This window comes from Anomalospiza imberbis, chromosome 11, assembly GCF_031753505.1.
Source record: "Anomalospiza imberbis isolate Cuckoo-Finch-1a 21T00152 chromosome 11, ASM3175350v1, whole genome shotgun sequence".
Taxonomy (NCBI): Eukaryota; Metazoa; Chordata; class Aves; order Passeriformes; family Viduidae; genus Anomalospiza; species Anomalospiza imberbis.
This window is the reverse complement of record NC_089691.1, coordinates 12,693,033-12,704,271: the sequence shown is the minus strand read 5'-3', so window position 1 is coordinate 12,704,271 and position 11,239 is coordinate 12,693,033. Positions and strand designations below refer to the sequence as shown.

The following is an 11,239-nucleotide window of genomic DNA, read 5'->3' as shown; positions in this document are numbered from 1 at the left end:
CAGCAATGAAAAGTAGAAAATAAAACTTTTCTCCATTCTGTCAATGCCATCTCATTAATTTTTATCAAATATCAAATGTTTTTTTTTTTTTTAAAGTAGATTTTAACACCCTTAAAGTCAAGATCCACACCTTCTTATCTACCCAGCTGCACTGCTGTGAATCTTCCAACGCAGCCAGGCCAGGGAGGCAAGGCACACACATCATCCACACAGAACAGGCAGGGCCCTGTTTTGGGAGTATTCCCTAATTCCCCCAAATCTGTGACATAGCATTACTCCTCTAAAACCCCGCAATATACTTGAGATTGGACCAAGATTGAACAAACCAACATGTTGGGACATAATTTGGAGGTAGGAGAGGAAGGGAAATGAGCATTGTTTAAGGAGTTGCCTTCCATCCCCTTTCCAGATAAAGCTGGAACGCTGACTGTCCCAGCCCACGTAATTGTATCTAAACCACGACCATGCACACTCCCTTCACACATTTCTCAGGAAAACAAAAAACAAACAGAAACCCCAACCTTCCAAAACAGAAAGGGAAACTTGGGGTTTTACCAAACACTAAACACCAGACCATTACTATGATTTCAATTGAATTATTCATAAGAATATTCATTCACTTTTAAATGCAAGAGAACCAACAAAGAAGACCTCAGCAAAGGTCAAATATTTGCTGATACACCTTGTACATAACACAGCTCTGACCACGGAAAATTGAATCTAATCAGTCATATTGGTTAAACTACATGTGGGTGGAATTTAGGTGGGATGTAAGCAACTACAGTGCAGAAATCAGATTAAGCCTGGGAGAAACTGCAGCGTGTGATTATCACGTAATAATTACTCAACGTTTTGACAGAGCTCAAGACTGGGCTCAGCCCAGCCCTTGACAACGAGAAGGCAGCATAAACATCAGGGTATGAAACTCCATCACTTCTGTTAATCTGCCAGCATTTCCTCTGTGGGAAGTCCATGAGCTTCTGATGAAAGCCCAGGGCTGCAAATTTAAGAGAACCCCTGGGGTTCAGAGACAAACTCCAGACCCCTGGAGAAGGCAACACCAGGTCAGCTGCAGTAGAACTCTGTGAGGGCAACCTTTTGGAATTGGGTCACCACCAGCTGTCCATGTATGTGGAGTTCTTACAGAAACCCATCTGGTCCTGGCATGCATCTGATCTGCTCTTCATGCTGTTACCACAGCAACTGCCACTTAAATGAAAAATCTTTGAGCAAGCTGGATCTATAGACAGCCCTACCAAATCACAAGGCAGCAAGAGCGGATGCTTGAGGCAGGTCTGAGAGGCATTTAGCTGTGTATTTACCAAAAGGGGTTTCAGCCTTGTTTTCTGTCTGTGCTTTATCATTTGACAGAATAAGCATCAGAACACCAATTTTTCTTTATCAACAAGTCCTCTGTAGGTCAGTCACAGCAATGATATCTTTCCATTTGGCCTGCTTTGCAGTCTAAATAGATCTTAAATATTTTGATTTCTTCATTGTTTCCATATCACACACAAATTAAACATTTTTTTGCTGTTAACACAACTGTTGAGAGAAGTAATAATAGCCATGTGCTTTTTCAGAATTAAAAGATGTTTTACAAAAGTATAAATTCTAACTAGATCTTTCCAATGGCATTTAGATTTATCATGTTGGATTTGACCCAAATTTCTTTAATATTTTAGGGACACAGACCTGATATTCAAATTCTTTGCAGGATATTTTAATGTTTGGCAATCCAGATGTTAAGACTGTAAGATGTCTATTAAGATGTTAATATTATGAGGGAGGGAAAGTCTGTGTTTGTGGTAGAGGATATTACATTACTTCTGTCTCTGGCATAACAGAAACCTGAGAACTAAGCTTAAACTCTCAGTCTTCATAGCAGGACAGATGAGGGAGGGTTTTGCCCCGGTCCATGAGCCAGATTTAGGCTCCAAAAGCAACGCCCACACAGGTGACACACAACACAGAACATGAAGGGAAGTGGGAGCTGGTGACTGAGGACAGGGGAGGTGACACTGGGACTGACACTGGCTTACACAACCCACACCCTGAGCCTTTCAAATCAGTGCTGAACATTGCCAGTGGAAGGTGAACAGAGGAAAGTAACGCCAGTCAAATTCTTTTTCTTATTCTTTGAATGCATCTTTGAAATTTCTTCTCTTATTACTCAAAGTCTGCAAGTGAGTGGGACTGTTTTACATGTAAAATGCTCTGGTTTAGAGGTATTATGTCTTTCAAAGACCAAGAGGGAGGAGAGAAAGAGGCAAGAAAGAAACTGAAGGACACCACTGAGAGAAGTGAGAAGCATCTAAGATCCCTGAACCTGAAATGGAGAAGCATATTTCCATAACGCTTCACTGTTACACATTTTGCTCCCTAATTTCTTTCAATTAAAAGAACTGAAAAAAACTTCCTTGCATAAAACCCCTCCCAAATGCTACATTGTCACTGCAATATATTTCTTAAAAAATCCTGAATTACTTGCATATTAATAACTCGTGAGTCAAATTTCTTTCAACTGGCTATTTAAAATTGTCAACAAAATTCATGTTATGTAGAGTTCTAGTTGGGGAAAAGTCAGAGGGGTTTTTGTCTTAATGTTTCCAACCTTTCTCTCACCCAGCCCTTTCCTTCTCTGTCATTGGTTACCAAATTTGAGAAGAGGAAGAAAGTCAGAGCAGCCACCATGATTTACTCAATCACGAGCAGAACAGCGACCCATAAAAATTTCTGGCACAAACCTTCCTGTGAACACATTTGCATGTTTATTAGTTAAACTTTGCCGTCTGTGAGCACTCTTGTGAAAAAACAACAAACCATTAGCACAAGAAATGGTAGAAAACACATTTTTAAAGGCCAAAAAATCTAAAGTAAACTGAACATGTTTTTTGCTGGAAATGTTTGAGAATTGGCCTGTCCTTCAGAAAGTCGAAAAACTCCCAAGGTATAAATTCTGTCAAAAGACAAATCTGAGTCTTGTCTTCTGCATTTGGACTACATTTTAAAAATCCCAATTTGCAAATATAGTATAGATTTTCTCTGTCAAATGGAAATATTCCAAATAGGAGAAACCCAGCAGGAAGATATCATGTACAAACTATTGAAATAAGGCCGAATTCTTAAATAATGTTGAGACATTTCATGATTTTGGGTGAAACAACCCTATAAATACAACTAAACTTTTTAATTGCCCTCAGTAAGGTAAAAGGTATTGACACAACTAGGAAGGAAACGAAGTCATTAAGGAAGAAAACTCCAAACCTTAATTTGACCCTTTACTTTCAGTGATTAATTTAAAAATACTTATACAATAATATTGAAAATCTGGTTTGGAAAAGCAATATTCCATGTCATGCCAAGACTGCCTCTCTTCCTCAGCAGTAAATCACTGCCCAGCACTTCCAGTTTGCGAGGGCAGAGGACGATTATTCATATTCAATACCCTGTTAACAAGTGTTTGTTCTTGTCCTTCTCCAGTGACTTCACAGAGCTTTAATTGACAGCACACATGTCACAGCTCCTGTCTCCAGCCCAAGCAATTGTTTGAAAAGCTTCTGAGTTATTTAACTGCTGGTGTTGACAGGAAGCTGGACATTTCTGCTCTGATGAGGGCTTTGTTTTAAGGTTTCTCAGTACTTCTTACCTTCTGTCTCTTCTTATCTTATATACAAAAAATACTGCTAATGGCTGTGCACAAAAGGCTTCCCATTTCAACATCACTTTTGTATTCTGCAGGAAGACTCTCAGGAATTTTTAAGATTGTCCCAGATTAGAGAGAGACCAAATCCATCACATGGCAATCAATTTTAATAGAGGCAAGATCACAGTCTCAACTACTCCCTGTGTGTTCCCACTAAGATCATAGTGCCTTCTGTTCTCCCAAAGTCAGCTATTAATACAAATTATATGCAGAAAAAAAAAAAAAGGATCCCACCAACAATGTGCTGGACATTTGTATTCCCAACGAGATCCTGTTAAAGACTGTTAACAAACCTGGTGGATGCCAGTCTTACTTCACATATTGATCTGGTGGAGCAGTACAAGGCACGTAGACAGCTGTATTAATTTGTACTATAACTCTTGGCACAGGATCAGCTGGCAATGGTCTCCCCCACGTTTTAAATAAATTACCTGAAGCAGTAATTGTTTGTTATCAGTAAGGGGGATTTAATAAACAAATATACTTGATAAGTCAATGTGCAGACAAATCCAGACATCCACATATAAATTAGTTTACTGTAACTTACTGAAATGAGGCTGCTGGAATGATAATGTTGCAATACACCAAAATAACATTACCAGTTTGTGTAAGTTAGCATGTTAAATACATCTCTGTCCATTCTTTGATCTTCAGGGCTTTGCTTCTCGTGACAATAGTCACTATCCTAAGGAGGGGCTAGGCTGGAAAGCCCAGATTATTTTTTTTTCTTTTTTTCATATTGTCTTAACAGAATCAGTGAAATAAAATGATGAATTATGTTGTCATATCAACTGAACAGCTTATATAATGTACCTCTGTTCCCACAAAATTGAAATTTAGTGTTTTAACCATGGACTTTACTCTTCCACTCACCTGTAATGAGCACTACTGGAGCAGCACTGAGTCCAGTTCTGCCCTTTTCACCAGCTAAATCTGTTTCCTCTTCTGTGAAATCACTGCTGCTTTACATCATTATGAATTAGGTCAGAAACAAATCCAGTGACTGCTCATTCCAGCTAGTGAAACATATGAAGAGTGCCTGCAATGACAGATCTGTAATAATGCTTCTCATCTGCAGTCAATTAAATTTAGACCACGCAGAACTATAAGAGGTACACAGTGGAAAATTTTGGCAGGGTGACTGGCAAGCTGTAGCACATCTAACAAACTTGAAGACTTATAAATTCATCTTCCCTCTGAAGTTTAATCAAAGGCTATAAAAAAAAAAATCCAGCTGAATACAATAAAAATTTAAACAGCAAAAACCATTAAAGCAGACACTTCTCGTTACCTCACGGTGACTTGCAGAAAAACCTTGTCAACGTCAGCTGCTCATCCCCGGTGTTATAATCATAATTCACCTTGCTGGAACAAACAGCACAGCAATGTCTGCATCTGCTAAGCTTGTGTACCAAAGGTAGATATGAGAGGAGGCCAAACATGTTTTTAGACGTTACAAAAGAGAACAATTACTTCTACCAGAGGGGTAAGAGCTTTTGGAATGTGCTTTTGGACATAGGAGTGTCTTTTGAGAACTACTGAATATATCTTCAAATGAAAACTATAAATTAAGTGTAATTATTTCTGACAGCTTGCATGAGAAAAATAAAGCATTTATCCTGTCATTGAGGTTCTCTGTCTCAGTGCACACTCAGGACTTTGGAATCATCCTCGTGGCATATTCCCACTGCCCTTAGCAAGACTTCCTTTGTTTTTTCTCCACCACAGTAGTGATGTTTTTTTAAAGTACATGATCTTCCTTCAAAAATTTGTGGCTAAAATATTTGTCTGTCCTTCAGCTGTTTTGATTTTTAGCAACTTCTCCAGCAAACTTCATCCCACAGCTGCACCGTTCCCCCTCCGTCCGCACCCACCAGCAATCACACCCACATCATTCTCCCCTCCTCACAAACCCCAGGCCTTTGTGCCTCTGCCCTCCCTGTGAATCTTTTATTTCATTTATCCTCACGCTCTGCCCCAGAATTTCTCAGAATTCATCTGTTCCTCCCTTTGCACTTGTCAGTCCAGTCTTAGCTCTGGTTTTGCCTTTATTATGTGCATCCCCCATCCCCTTGCCTTTTATTCAATCAGCCCCACAAGACAGATCCTTTCTCTAAAGCCCACGGATGATTCCTCTGCAAGATCTGCCTCTCTAATTATATACTTAACATACATTTATCTGTTCCTACAGCAGGTTCCAGAGAGCAGGGGCTTTTCTTCTGCGCCTTGTCATTCAAAACAGTGCGACTATCAGCCACTTCACAATGACATGGCAGCACCGCTGTGCTGCAATTAGGAGGGAACCTTGCCAGCAGAGGATGGGGTTTAAACTCTTCTTGACAAGGAAAACAGCATTAAAACAATCGAAACAATTGGCTGACTCCCTGTTTACAGAAGTCTAAGGGGTATCAGGAATGCCAGGTTAAACGTGGATTGTCTGTCGATGTGGAATGGGTGGTTTTGTTTGGGCAACAACCAGTGACAAGGAAATGGGCTCGTGGAGGCTGTAAATTGTTCTCCATGTGGAACAAAGTGCACCGCCTGAATTTAGAGCCAGATTGTTTTAAGAGACATGGCACTTTAAAAAAAAATTCTTGGAAATATTCTTAAATATTACATCTGAAACAGTGACATATATTACCCTATTTTGCTCCAAAAAATAAATAAAAAATTCTAAGGATGATATAAAAAGCTGACAACACAAAATCTTTACTAACCCACATTCCTGCAGTGTTGTTGCTATGAGATCAGTCTGTCAGATTGCACAAAATCTAATGCAACGTGTTTATCATCCAGTAAATATATTTTTCAGGAGCAGTTTTCCACAAAACAGCCATTCTCCAAGACAGAATGGACGCTCTCGTACCCAGCTCAGCCCAGCAGACACACAGCAGGAAAGAGCCAAGGAGGAGGGAGGGTTGTTCAAGGAATTGTTGAACAAATTTCTGTGATGTCCCTGGTCGCTGGAATAACTGAAATAAATAGGAAGCAGAGTCCAAAACCTGAGTGTAGAAGAGGCCAGAAACACCTTTTTCCAGAGCAATATTTCTGTCTTGGAAGGCATATCAGTAGACCAAAACAGGGTAAGAATATTCTGATTAGAGAAAATTAGATACCTTTAAGATTTTTAGATTGGAGTTATTAGATAACAGAAACAGAAAAAAAAAAAGTTGATATCATTTATGCTGATATTTTGCATAGTTTCTGACAGAATTTCAGAGGTTTTGATCAGCATTTGCCCCTCAGGGCTTCTACAGACAGGTTCTATGCAGTATTTCTGGTGGAGTAGCATGCACAAGGGGTCTGGAAATTTTCAGCAGGCATCAGCAAATGCATCTTAAGTTTCCATTTGGAAACTAAATGCAAGAATCCTGTTTGCCAGATCACCAGCAGATTCGGTTGATAAGAAGATAATTTACTCTGTGTGTGACTTTAGGCTTAGAGAGTTCACAGAGCCTATTATGGAACTCTGGTTACCATCTCTCCTTTGTGAAACCCTCCTTACATTGATTGCACTGAGTTTCCAAGTATTGCCTGTAAAGAGGAGAACAGGTGGATAAGAGACTCCAGTGGGGCTAATGACACAGAATTAAACTCAATACTATTATCCGAACTCTTTATCAATGTTTTGACAAGAGATAGCTTACTATGAAATCAAAACCTACAGCTTTAGGACAGGGTAATCTGACCAGAATGAAGACAGCCAAATTCAAACTTTTCAGTCAAGAAGTTTCTCTATATTAAATTTCAGAGTGGGTTCTGCAAAAGGTTTGTATAAGTTTTTCTCCAGAAGACAAGCTGATGAAATAGTTTATGCAATACGTGGAAATGGCAACTGTAATTCTTTCAGGAAAGTATCAAATCAATTTTTATACAGGTATTTTTCAGATGAACAATCTTAGAATGTATTCAGTTTCCCTTACCTTCAGGAACACCATTTGCAGAGGTGAGCTTTCACCTGATATGTTAATTACTTCCTCAGCACAAGCTGAAGCTATCTTGCTTTACATGAATATTTGTTGTGTACTTAATTTAAAAAAATCCCTTTTTATCTTTTTAAGTGTCATTCTGTTGTTTAAAAGAAAGTTTCACCATCTCATTTATCGCTTTCAGATCAATTTTATGAGCAAGCACAGGAGAACAGTTGCCATTATCTCTGCATGGATTGAAACTCATCAAGACTGCAGAACATTTTGTAAAATAAGTATCAATGATAATATGGGGATTGAAATAATAAATTGACCTGCATTGGACCTAATTCAGCAAAAAAAGATGAAATACCTGAACAACCCTTAAGGCTGGAAGCCATGCTCCAAGGAGACTCTTGGCAGTTTATTTCAAATAAGTTGTATCTACTTGGATGGAAAAGATGCGTTCGTGTACAAGGAATTGCCACTGCCAGTATTGGTGAGGAAATAATGAAAATGTGATTGGCATAAATCATTCAGAAATCTTCCTACACAATCCTGATCCATATATCAGATTACCTGGCATTCCAGAGCTGAGAAGTACTAAGGTCAGACTTACTCTGGAGTACTGTATTGCTTTACACATTTTAGTGTAAATAGAAAGTGGAATTCTGATCCCACGGGAAATTCCAACATTTTGACATTTATTTTCAGTGCAAATAACAAACATATAGGGTTTGAATCACTGAAACTCTTATATGCAATAGTATAGGAATATCAAAGTAATGTAAATATCATAGAAGTTGAAATTAAATGAATAAAATGCCAATATAAAATATTTCAGCATTGCCAAAAAGAAATAAGGTAAAATTATTCATTTTGATATTTTCCCATCAAATTTAATCTAAATCAATGTATTCACTTAAGATGATTCATTTCTGATGAAATTGCATTGTCTGAGTAGAAAATTGGGTTGGTTTTTTTTTCAGCTCTGTCTCATTATTAAAGATTGATCAGACTGTAAAAGTGTTGGGGAAAAAAACATTAGGAATTCAGCTTTTGCAAACTTACTATATTGAGGTAATTTTGATTAAAATTTCACCATCCCCAAGAAGGAAAAGCAAATAGCCACAGTAATTGTCAATCATATTCAAAGGACTTACAGGTGGCTCTAAAGTGACTTCATAAGAGATAAGTAACTGAATTGCTGACATGAATACGACCATTTGAACACAAGTTGTGTCTTTTCCTTTGCAGGTCCTGTGGTTTTCCACCCTCAGCAGCAGGCCCTGCTTTGGTCACTTTTCCAGTGTAATCCTGCCTGTGAGAATTTTGAGCTGCTCTGTTGTACCAACATCACAGTGTCCAACTTACTGTCCTGGCAGGGAGATAAATTTGTGTGTCTGACTTCCCGTTTTTACCAGTTCAGATCTAGCTCCTGCACCTTGTTTCTGTGGCTTCATGTATCACTTTTCTCCCCCTTCTCTTCTAATTGTGATTCATTCATTCACCTCTTTTTAATCATCCCTCACTTCCTTCTTTAGCTTTTCTGCTTTCTTACAAAATACTCTACAGAATTTGTGCTGTCACAGCCTAGAAACGTTCTTCCCTCTCCCCAGGAATAGTCTCCTTACTCATTGACCTGTCTCTCTCATCCTGCATTAAGCTTAAACACTTCAAGACTCTTTGGGGAAAGAAACTCCACATTTATATAAATGGCAAGATTTCAGCAGTACTCAGAAAACAAAGAATAAATGAGCAGAAACTTTCATTCTGCTGGGAAGACAGTTTAACTGTACGCCAAGCTAATTAAGGCAACTCATGAAGATAAGGGATGCCTTCTGTTCAGATGTTGCTATATTTTATCTACAGCCTGAGCAGTTTCTGTACAGACACGATATATCCACTCCCCAGGTGCAAATGGAGATCAGACCTCAAGTGTTTCAGTGTCCTCAGCTGATTGTTACAATGGTTCTTTCACTAATCCTCCAAAACAGGAGTAAAATTAGTCTGAAACAACAGATTACCCTGGAATTGCTAATAAAACAATAAGGAGGACAAATAAAAGAACTTAGTGTAACATTCTGGCTGTTGCCCAACTTTTGGTGCTGTTGTGCATGGAAAAAATCTGGCTTGGAAGCACAGTTGGACCTGTTAATATATACTGAACCTTTCCTCATCTCATGCACCACTAAACTTCTTGCAGATGCTTAAGTGACTCAAGCAAAGTACTGCAGAGAGCAAAAACATCAGTGAGAAGTGGCTTTAGTTTCCAGTCAGAAGCAGCACATTTGGGCCCCAGATGCAGTGGCTCTGTGAATGACCCAGGACACTTTCCAAGCTGGAATTGCTAAGTTTATCCTCCTGCAGGCTTATATGAAAGTATTTCTTACTACACAGTCAGCATTTCTCTGGTCAAATGTGTCTGTTTCAAAATTTCTCTCTCAAGGAAGTTTCTCCTCTCCTTGAGTCCATGTAATTAGTCCAGGGTGGCCCTGCCTTGTTCCACCCTAAATTCCTGATGGTATTTCTAGACCATAATTGTGAACATTTATCACCAGCAGTTCTCTAGGCAGTCTTGTGACTTGGACAGCAGAATGTAACTGGTGTTTAGCATTTGCTTTGTACACTTCCCAAGTGCTAAACAACCTTTCATTACCTGCACTTGGCAGCTGCCCAGGAAACTTGGACTTTTCAAGCCCATGTGAGTATGGGAACATTACTAAAAGAGTCTTCTCAGATTCCTGGATTTTCATTTATTTCTGCTGCAACAAAAGTATTTCTTTATTTTTTTCAGACTGCTAAAAGCTCAGAAAACTGGTGGCACAATTTCTCCCCCTTTATACATGGCTGCTGATCACCTTCCAGAGAGTGCTTTAGGTCAGTTCCAGCGGATGAGGTTGCATAAAACTTAAAGCTTTCCATTCTGCATGTAATCCAAGTGTGTTTTTTGTGGTTGTTTTTGAGTGAAATAGCTGAATGTCATCCCAGGAAAAGAGATCCTTGTGCTTTACTCATTAGGGAAGGCCACAGTCTGTACATTTCCAGAGATACAAGATAAGTCACAAATGGAGGGATTCAGTGATCTATAATTATGTTAGGTATTTTTTCCCAACATAAATCACCACCTAGTCTATTGGGTGCTGTATCAGGAAATGGGCTCAGCAGACAAACTGCAAGCCCTGGCACACTCAGTGCTTAAAAACCAAAACACAACAGCACACAGGAATGCACAGAGCAACAACAAAGGGCTGGGGAAATACCTGGAACACTTTTTGGCTTGATGTGTTTTTCTGGTTTCACACTGCCGTCTTCTGTGTGTGAAGTGTTGTTATATATTATTGCCATTAACAGCAATGCCAGGATCAACACACCAAAGAGAGGAAAGAAAATCTAAAAGACAATTGTCTCACAAAAGAGAGCAAGTCTAATAAATTGGCCATGACTTATTTATTCTTAATTACAGATGGCTTTTAACCTTCAAAATGTAAGTATTTTTCTCCTAGTAAAAGCAGCACACACAATTCAACTCATCCATTTGTGTACTTATAGGATTTAAAATTTTAAAGTAGGGATTTTCACCCTTTTAAACTTTATTGACTCCAATGTTATATCCATGTCCATT

General features: G+C 38.8%; 1 long non-coding RNA gene across 1 annotated transcript; it reads right to left on the bottom strand.

The window, feature by feature from the left end:
- Window positions 1-6,668: 6,668 nt before the first annotated feature.
- On the bottom strand, window positions 6,669-8,955 carry LOC137480719 (uncharacterized). Its single transcript, XR_011003055.1, has 3 exons — window positions 8,774-8,955; window positions 7,988-8,058; window positions 6,669-7,240 (listed from the first exon to the last, which is right to left on the bottom strand). It is a non-coding gene; the product is annotated as an uncharacterized lncRNA (long non-coding RNA).
- Between the last annotated feature and the right edge of the window lie 2,284 nt (window positions 8,956-11,239).